This window comes from Mytilus edulis, chromosome 4, assembly GCF_963676685.1.
Source record: "Mytilus edulis chromosome 4, xbMytEdul2.2, whole genome shotgun sequence".
Taxonomy (NCBI): Eukaryota; Metazoa; Mollusca; class Bivalvia; order Mytilida; family Mytilidae; genus Mytilus; species Mytilus edulis.
In genome coordinates, this window is record NC_092347.1 from 74,316,125 (window position 1) to 74,326,906 (window position 10,782).

Here is a 10,782-nt window from a genome sequence, read left to right on the forward strand (position 1 = left end):
TCTTTCAATATTAAGTAAATAGAGATCAATTTAGCTGTTTACATACTTTTTGACAAATTGTCTATCAAAATTACGACCTTATAACTGTCGCGAAAAAGGCATAATTAATAACAATGTGTCACGACTTTTATCATTAAAAAAATAGAAAAAAAAATAAGTATGTAATTTTTTTAATTGATGATTTCAATGAAAAGTTAAATCAAAGACTTGTTCGTAAATTAATTAAGATTGTTTTAATCTGAGCTAGGCTTTAAAAAAAATCATAATATGATTTCCGTGTGGAATTATGATCAATTATGAACTTACTGTCCTAGTACATGGAGAAAGTCAAGAATTCTTATATCTTTACTTACTTTTAACCTTACATTTAGATCGTAGAAAACATTCAACAAAACCAATTCGTTGCTATTTAATTGAACCAATTTAATTATTTTAGATTATAGATTTTAAAAACTTGGAAGAAAGGGCCTTTTGGGGTACCTTTTATCAGTTTATATATAGGAATTACCAGAGACACATATTATACAATATTATATGTCTCTGGTTATAACTAAATAACTTTAAAATATGATAGTAAAGAAAATACTGACCAGTGGCGGAACACCAGGAGTGTTCATAAAAAGGGGGAGGCCAAATGCCTAAGAGCCTTTCTGGTCATGTTTCAGTGATTTCCTAAATAATCAACCAAATTTTCCCCCAAAAAGTGTGTGTGTGTGGGGGGGGGGGGGGGAGACCCCTTGAATTCCCCTCAAGTCGCCTCTGCTGTTTTGAATGTACATATGCTTCTTGATAAGAGGGACCCACAAATGATGCTTATATATTCTAGTGTAACATTTATCATTCTTTTTTACCAGGACTGACCAGAAACACATATATTTGTATTGTATGTCTCTGTTAAAATGGAGAGTACTTCAGCTGAATTAGGAATAAAATTAAGTGTTGTTGCTAATACCATGTTTTTAAATGCATTGTATTTCTGAATTCATTTTTGTTGTTGAACCCTTGGCCCCTTTAGTTTTACAGTGGATCAAAATTTCTAAAAAATGATAATATGACAACAGGTTTATGTATAATAATATTAAAGTTTCCTAACTTGAATACTAAAAAATAAAATTTGAGAATTGCACAAGATCATCTCATCTTTTTTTTCATGACATTGTTGTAAAAACTCTTTTAAAATGTACAGCATTAGACTGAAGGAAGGCAACATTTGATTCAGTTGAGCTAGGCTTAAAACTCTTCGAAAAGGTACAGCAACCAATATTAGAGTGAAAGAAGGCAACATTTGATTCAGTTAAGTCAGGCTTAATACTTTTCAAACAAGTACATCAACCAATATGAGAGTGAAGGACTGCAAAATTTGATTCAGTTGAGCCAGGCTTAAAACTCTTCTAAAAGGTACAGCAACCAATATTAGAGTGAAAGAAGGCAACATTTGATTCAGTTAAGCCAGGCTTAATACTCTTCAAACAAGTACATCAACCAATATTAGAGTGAAGGACGGCAAAATTTGATTCAGTTGAGCCAGGCTTAAAACTCTTCTAAAAGGTACAGCAACCAATATTAAGAGTGAAGGAAGGCAAAATTTGATTCAGTTGAGCCAGGCTTAAAACTCTTCTAAAAGGTACAGCAACCAATATTAGAGTGAAAGAATGCAACATTTGATTCAGTTAAGCCAGGCTTAATACTCTTCAAACAAGTACAGCAACCAATATTAGAGTGAAGGACTGCAAAATTTGATTCAGTTGAGCCAGGCTTAAAACTCTTCTAAAAGGTACAGCAACCAATATGAGAGTGAAGGAATACAAAATTTGATTCAGTTGAGCCAGGCTTAAAACTCTTCTAGAAAGCAAAGGAACCAATAATAGAGTAAAGGAAGGAAACATTTGATTCAGTTGAGCCAGGCTTACAACTCTTCTAAAAGGTACAGCAACCAATATTAGAGTGAAGGTAGGCAAAATTTGATTAAGTTGAGCCAGGCTTACAACTCTTCTAAAAGGTACAGCAACCAATATTAGAGTGAAGGTAGGCAAAATTTGATTTAGTTGAGTCAGGCTTAAAAATCTTCTAAAAAGCACAGCAGCTAATATAAGAGTGAAGGAATGCAACGTTTGATTCAGTTGAGTTTGATTCAGCAGTTGAGCCAAGCTTAAAAATCTTCTAAATAGCACAGCAACCAATATAAGAGTGAAGGAAGGCAAAATTTGATTCAGTTGAGCCAGGCTTAATGCTCTTCTAACAAGTACAGCAACCAATATTAGAGTAAAAAAGGGCAGGATTTAAATTCAGCAAGGCTTTGAGCTTCCTTTCAGTAACTGCGTGAAATTTTTTAAACAGTATTCTATCTATTTTTTTTTTTTTTTTATCTATTATCTAGATTTGGAATGTGAATGATAACAAACCAGAGGCTCTAAATAACTTATGTAGCTCACCTGCATTTTCAAGAATTTGCTTTTCTAAAAAAATAAAAAATCATCATTAAATGAAATTAACTCTGGCAAAACAAGGTCTACCATTAGAGCAGCATTTTTTAAATATTAAGTTGACTCATTTTTGAAGTAATTGCCCTTTAAAGACATTTTTTCACAATGTTTTCCTATTATCTTGAAAACTATTACAGATTTTTTTTTAAAAGTACCTCAATTATGTTTGCATAATACATTGACGATCAGTGCAGATTTTTAAGGATTGTGTGAAGTTGATCACAGAGGCAGATTTAGAGGGTTTTTCAGGGGGCCCAGGTCCCCCCTTTTAAGTGGAAAAATTTGGTTGATTATATAGGGAATCAATAAAGCATGACAGGACTGTGTCCCCCATAGGCAGTCAGTGGGCCCTCCTTATGAAATATTTCTGAATCTGTCACTGGATCATGGAGCTTTAAATTTAAAGAATACTTTGGATAAAATAAGATGATTCCTAAATGATTATTCAATGTCCAGTTTCAAAATATGTATAGGCAAAATATGAGTTTTCCTAGAAATCCATTTGATAAATAATGTAGAATTTTGTAAACAGTTATTATAATATGCAATGTTGTCTATCGTTGTCATTTTCTTATATAAATGGTTAGATTATTAATTTAAACAAATAATTTAATACAATAAAAAGCTACCTTAAGATTGAAAAATGCCTTCCTTTACATACTAATGATGTCATAAATAAAATGCCAAACAGCATGACCAACACCAGGGACCTTTTCTATATTTCCGTTTACTTTATCATCAGACTCATTTCCTGGTGATTTTTTTTTCTATCTAACACTTAAGACCTAAGGATGTCTAAAACGAAACTTCACATCAATTATCTTTATATAAGATGGGTTTTTTTTTACCACCCAACAAGTTGTAGAAACTTCCCTACGCAGTGTCAGCAACAAGTCAACAACATTAGAGTATACAATGACAATTCATCTGTCATGTCATGCCATTCACCAAAAAGAACAAATTGACCACATAAACTAGAAAATATTTACCAACTTCTTTAGTGAGCAGCAATATCTAATTATAGGGCGAGAGTCAATGGACCGGTTAATTAGCCAAAGATTGCTAAGACCATTTTGTGTTACAACACCATAACAGTAGTATATATGGTGAATGTTATGAGTCAATTTATTGTAGATTAAGTAGATCATGTAGGTATCTATTGCTAGTTTCATTGTCTATCTTCATGCTGGAAGGCATCTCATGTTGTCATATTATATATAACATGGGCAGTCATGCAAGGTTGTCCACTTTCACCAACAGTATTACCTTACCTGATGCTTAATCAAGCAGAAAAGTGAATCTTTTCATCTGATATAAATCTAAATACTTGATCTACTTTTGATTCAATTATCTATTGGATAAAAGAAAGATTTTCTGGACCAGAATCATTTATTTGATTTGGCCTCTGGTACTGTGTTACTGAAAACAAATTGGACACGGTACTTATATTTGCATAACATGATATAATTAGCAGGTTATTATTTTTCATTTCTCAACAATTCCATTTCATCAACATCATTAAAATTTCTATATTTATTAACTGTAAGTATTTAGATAAAAGTAGGATATCAATAAAGAAAAAATTTTTTTTTTTTTAAATATTACAATGTATCAAGAAATTTGAAAAAGTATCCACAATTAAATGGAAAAAAATGGTTGATAAAAAAAAAATGGGGAAAAAAAGATGGAAAAAATAATTACGAAAAAAAATTAAGAAAAAAAAAAATTAAGAAAAATTAGTGTTCCTGAAAGTGATGTCAAAGACAGTAACTAAGATACCTATAAAACAAACAGGAATTAAAGTTTCAAAAAAACAACATTACAATGTACTTTGTATCTTTTGCTATGACTATAGTTTTTATGTCACTTAACAAATTTACACACTTTCTAGATGTAATAGCTACATTAAGAGACATTTGTGACAGTTACAGTAAGATTTATTATATATTTATTGAGGTTCTAATATCATAGGACAATTTTCACAGTGACCATATCATCAAATTGATATTAATTGCGGGTCAATAAAGTTCATTCCAAGGAGAGTAATTTTTTACATGTAAAGTTCAATACTCTATAAGTAAAAGTACATATAAATGTTATGTTGCATAAATCAAGGATTTGTATAGTAAGACTATACAAATCCTTGCATAAATCAATACAGTATGTATATTTTTTTTTGGAGAAAAAAGTGTTCCGTGCAAAATTGTTTAGCTGCAGTTAAGAGAGGCCTGCAATTTTTTTCAATCATCTGGAAAATTGAACAACAGTGTTATTTGTAATCGTATAATCAAAATAAAAAGACCAAATAATTCTCCCTAGTCAGATAAAATAAAGGGGAGATAATGTGTCTCATTTAAAAAAAAATGATTCATAGTTCGTCACATCATGGAAGTAATATTACTTCCATGGTCACATATTGAATCAGCTTTTTCATTTATAGTTATTTTTGAGAGCAATGAAAATATTTAGATTCGATTTTTATTGATTTTGGCAAAATATGAGTATTTATCCCAACAATATATAACCAAAACCCAAATTCTGCTTAAACTGGTCCGCCATTCCATCTCAAGCCTTGCACCATGTAGCGATAATTGAACACAACAGGGGTCTAGTTTAAATTCTGCTGTAAGTAAATCTTTGTATTGTCTTAAACACAAATCAGTTTTGGTAAGCCATGTTCTTTATAGTAATATGTAAATTTTGAAATTTTGTGTGCTAAATAACATTTTTTTAGAGATACATTAAAAACTGTTGAAACTATTTTAAGTATAAGATAAAGACTATTTCCAATTTATATTCAATTTTAAGTAGGATTTGACAACTTTGAAGATTTTTACCCTGCAAGTGAAACAAGTATAGAGGAAATTGGCCCTACTCTTTGCTGCTGAAAATTATCAAAATCAGGTTCAAATTTGTTATCTTTTATTTGATAGGACATATAGATTTATATTGTAGACAATTACTTAGGAAAGATAATTCTTTTCAATAGTCTCATTAATATTTAAAGCATCAGCTCTCTATGAGGTCCTAGGTGGCCTATTGCAAACAAATTTCTGTCCCTATCCCCCATACCATCATTTTTTTGGTGTCAGTCCAAATCCAAAGTATTCATCGAAAGTCAACCTACTTTACAGAACCTATTTATTGTATTATTGTTTTTTGAGTTAATATGCATGAAATATTTGTCACTGAACATAATTAATATAACAATGCAGGATGTGTTCTTTTCAAGAATTCCAAACATGGAAATCATTTTTTTAATAACTTAGAATGATCATATATCACTGTATCAAATATCTGAAAACAAAATTGCAGAAGAAATCTTTTATACTACTACCATGATAAACGTTTAAACCCTTTTGTAGCTGTAAAAGATCTGCTGGTGGTATTATATTTAAAATCAATTATTTTGAAGATATCATCAAACTTGTTAAATTTTATGCCATTCTTTTTTTGAACAATGAAAGACAAGTCAGAAGAAAATACTATAAATAATTTAATAGTCAACAAAATAGTTGAAAAAGAAACAAGAAAACATAAAATTCAAAGATTTTATCTACTATCAAAGATTCTTTAAAAGAGGTTTTTCCGCTATGAAAAGCTTCTTCTTTCAAAAGATCTTAAGCTGTTCTATTAGAAATAAAATGGTAAGAAATCATACTGGATTTCAAATTCATTTACCGTTTTTCAAAACGTTTCCGAGCATTAAAGTATACATTTATCTAAATATGAAGTAGGAAACCTTTGTTGTTGTTAGCAGACAGAGTTTAAGCAACAATTAATAAAGAAAAGGGGTTATGTAAGTTGGTGAAACACAGAGAAACTAGGTGTGGCAATATATATAACAGATGCTACATTGTGCTGAATATTTTCTAAAAAAAGTACCATATTAGGATGATCCATTGGTTTTAAGATTGTGTATTAATTGTAAAAAGATTGTGTTTACGGGTTTACATTCTAAGCAGGTTGTAACTTTCTTCGCATAATCATCTCTTCAACAGATCCCTAACCAAGTTGAAGGAAAATGCTGGTATTCATTCAAAAATAATAATCTTTCATACCAGCCATATAACATTGTACAAAAAATAATTTTCATAAAACGTCACATTGATGCAAGGTAGAAATTATGCTGAAAGTACATGTCCTTATACAATATCAAATAACGAAGAATGAAATTATGAATGATTGCATGGGAAAACTATTTTCTGTTATTATTAATTTGACACTTTATATCATTTTTATGAATTACATGCTTTTATTTCCATGAATTACTTCAACAGGTTATTAAACTTTAAAGGCCATCTTTTCTAAGAGGGGTCATCAGAAATAGTTAATTCTGAAAACATCTGAAAATGTAATATTAAATTTGTTAAATTTATGTCAGAAACATCAACATCAAAAACTATGTTTCCTGTCATTATTTTATTGTGCAAAATATGAAGAAAAAAATTGAATAATGGTTTTGACATTTTTATAATTGGAAACAAAATATTAAAATAAGGATCGTGATGCTATAATTGAACTTAGTCCATTAATTAAACTTTTTAAGGTCATAACCTCAATATAGAAAAACAATATTTTCATGTCTGATTCTTAATGAATGAAACCATGAATGTGACTTTTACTACTATGTTTTCAATGTAGACTTAGGATCTTTTTTTTTTGCTAGAATGAAAAAAGAAAAAGTTGCATAAATTAATGGTAGAGAATCTAATAATGTCACAATGAAATAAATTTGAAGTGACCCAACCCTTTACTATAAAAACTTTATATTTCTTTTACGTTTTACATGAAAATGCAACATTGAAATATTAAGCTCTGTTTGATAATAAACTTATATTATCAGACTGTTTCCATAAAAGTTTAAAGTAACAAAGTTCATTTCTTCAATAAAATTTTAGCTTTAATTTAAAATAATTTACTTATTTCTTTAAAAAACAGGAATTCAAAAAAATTTGTATAAGACTTTGTGGTTCCAAAACTTAAAAAAAAAAAACTTGGTATTTGTTTGAAACAAGTTTTTTTCTATGATTTTTCAAAATAATACAGATGATCTATTTTAAAATATATTTTATTCAACTATTTTGGCAAATAATGATTCAGTGATAGTTGTAAAATCAGAAGTACTTTCTCATTTCATTAAGAACCAAGTGTTTTGCTCTCAAAATGAAGTGTCTGGACTAAACCAAAATCAATCTTTAGTTATAAATATCTCAGTGTTGAATTAAAAAACAGATTTCTAAATCTTAATTAGATATGATATTTTAGAATTGTAATAATTCTAACTTCCCTCCAAAATTCATAAAAATCTGACAGGAAGAGGGGTTAGCAATAATGGATGAGGTGAAAACAGACATAGCAATTATCAGTTGGCACAGGAGCTGAACCTGAAGAAAACATTATAATTAATGATGAATACAGTATAAACAGGATACAGGATTTGCCAGAGGGCCGATATTCTATTATCACCTGGTCACAGTGCTGCCAGAGGTCCGATATTCAATTTTCACCTGGTCACATTTAATACCTTGTCAACCATATTGCACAGAGAACTTGTTCTCATATTTGAATGCTTAGGTGTTGACAAATGCTTGAGGTTATTAGACTATGGACATGTCAGAAAGCTTTATCCTCATGCAAACTTATGAGGCATGATTCAACCACCTCTAATGATAAAGGGTCATCAGTAGCTCAATCCTATTGCAGGGAATGTATTAAACCAATGTAGAATCAGAGGTGGATTTTAGGGGGAGAGTCCTGGGGACCCCTTATGACGCTTCATATGTGATAAATGCACAGATTCAAGTATTCTTCCAAATGTTGGACTACCATGGCCTTCCCTCCCTCTTTTTTCAAAATCCTGAATCAGCACTAGAGAATAATCTATATTAGTCCATCTTTATATCTGCTCCTATGACATTCATGCAGACAATAGAACACATCTCATTTTCCAATTCTGACAGAAGTTTAATTGATAAAAAAAAATTAATGAAAAGAATTAGGTCAGAAACGAATAACCAAAAAACTAATTAAAGTTTTTGCTGTCATAAATGACATCCTTTACCTTCTTTCAGCTGAACAAAATGTCATCATATTTAAACATAAGGTGCATTTTAATGACTCAGGAAATGAGCTGCATATCGCAATAAGCCTTTCATGTTCAGATTGATTTATATTAATTATAAAATTATTTTACATTAATAAAGTTTTTAATTATCTTATTGTATCTGATATATATATTTATTTATTTGACAAACAATTTTCTCTTAGAAGTATCTTATCTTGCCAACATGGAATTCATTTATATCTATATTATATAATTTAGTAAAGCCCTATTTGCACAGCTTGAGAACCATGAGATGGCCCAAATGTCATACTGGACACTTATAACGTATCAAGGACCAGTATTTTTTAATGTTATTCTTCATCTTGCAGCTTTATTGAGTAGTTTCAACAATAAGAGAAATCTCAGTAAATTCAAGTGAGAGCTCATCATGACCTTTGTAAAAAGAGAGACAGACAAACATCACAAAAGTGTATCCCCCCCCCCATCTTTGATTAAAAAAATAATATTTTTTTAGTATAAAATTGTCCAAAGATATATTTAGCTCATTCTGCAAACAAGATAGACCAAGATAGTGTGATAAGCAGGAGCAGGAACTTTGAATAGTAACAGGTCACCTCTAGACCACTTAATGAATATATGTATGTTCTTTTTTCTGTGCAACAATTGTGACAAAGAGCATCAAATCTAACCCTCCTAACCAGACATTATATAAAGGAAAGGAGTTAATAAGTGCAACACATTTTTTATTTTTTTTAAAAAGAATGAAATACATTGGTAAAATTGATGATTTGTGTAGCTGTTTCTTAATGTTTATCCAAATTCTTCCTTTTTTTAAGGAACTCTCATCTTTATATCATCTTTTTGGGGAATACCATTTACACTTTATTAATGCATGCATCTTTTTTCATACAGCAAGTTGTTTACTTAATGTAGGAATTTCATTACAAATTACTTTCCAACAACAAAACAATTTTGACTCATACCTCAAATTCTGCATTTCTTGTGTAAGGAACAAAATACCTATTTTAAAGTTAAAGTCCAAACCCACTCCCTCCCACACTACAGGCAAGCATAAAAGCTCTAGACAATTGAAGGGGTTTGAAATAAACTTTAAATTAAAACAATGATACTTTTTCAAATGTACTATCAGAGTATCTGTATTTGTTTCCTCTACAGTAATGAAACTGGTATAGATGAGAAAATTTCCAATTTTTGTTTCTGTATGAGTTTAGAAAATTTTCCCTGCATGGACAATATTTTAAAGTTTTTCTATAAATACCAACAGACATTTCTTTTTGATAAACTTTAAAGTTGGAGGAATTTCTCTGCTTTTATTGTAATTTCTTCTTTTCACGATCTCCATGGAGTTATAAAAAAAAAAAGACAGAAAAAAGACTGTTTTAGGAAAAAGTTACTTATATTACAGAAAAATGTGCTATAGGGCAAAAAAAAATTGATAAATATGGTAACATTGAATTTCTTCCAACTTAAATATTCAGAAATTCTTTAGAAAGTAAAAAACAAATGAAGATACATATCTGAACATTTACATAACAGTTAAAGATAGTCATCAATTTTATCTAACTTAGGAAGACAAAAAACTTGTTTTTCACAGCTTTTAACAGTAATAAAGTCAACCCTTTATGTTTTTGTAAGTTTAATATTCATTTTATAGTGTATCAAAAAATCCAAGGTACCAACTTTCCTCCCATTTTTCATATCACTGATAAAGATGACACCAATTTTACAGTGTTTATCACCTATTTGTACAATTATCCTACATCTAAATGTTCAATCGAGATATTCCTCATCTTAAAATCCACAAAACAAACAAATACCGACACAAAACTAAGGAGTTTTACCTAATAGTGAAGGTAAACATTGGGTAATTATACCTGAATCTCGGTTAGTATAGGGTTGTTATTATCTTTCTGAACAAAGACTGGAGGAGTGACTGGGTAATACAAATAATGCATAGACCCTGCTGACCTGTAACGGGTCTATGATTAGGTTTTACCTGGATTCTTTGAATTAGAACACCTCATTTTCTTTAAATAGTAAAACCCTGGCAACAAAATTATACCTGGTTAAACAACTTTATTGGGGATCCCGACAGTTTTCTTTCTTCCATTGCAATTATTGTCTTGCAGAAATGCAGTCATTATAGTTTCAGCTATATCATTAAAGTCATGTTCAGCCCTGGGAAAATCAGATGGCAGCTTTTTACTTGAT

General features: G+C 30.1%; 1 protein-coding gene across 1 annotated transcript in view; it reads right to left on the reverse strand.

Annotated features, from left to right (window-relative positions):
- The window catches only part of LOC139520512 (fibroblast growth factor receptor 4-like), a 39,105-nt gene extending 28,323 nt beyond the window's left edge, over positions 1–10,782 (reverse strand). The window contains exon 1 of the mRNA XM_071313201.1: positions 10,634–10,782. The gene's annotated coding sequence lies outside the window, so the exon portion shown is untranslated. The remainder of the gene's footprint in view (positions 1–10,633) is intronic.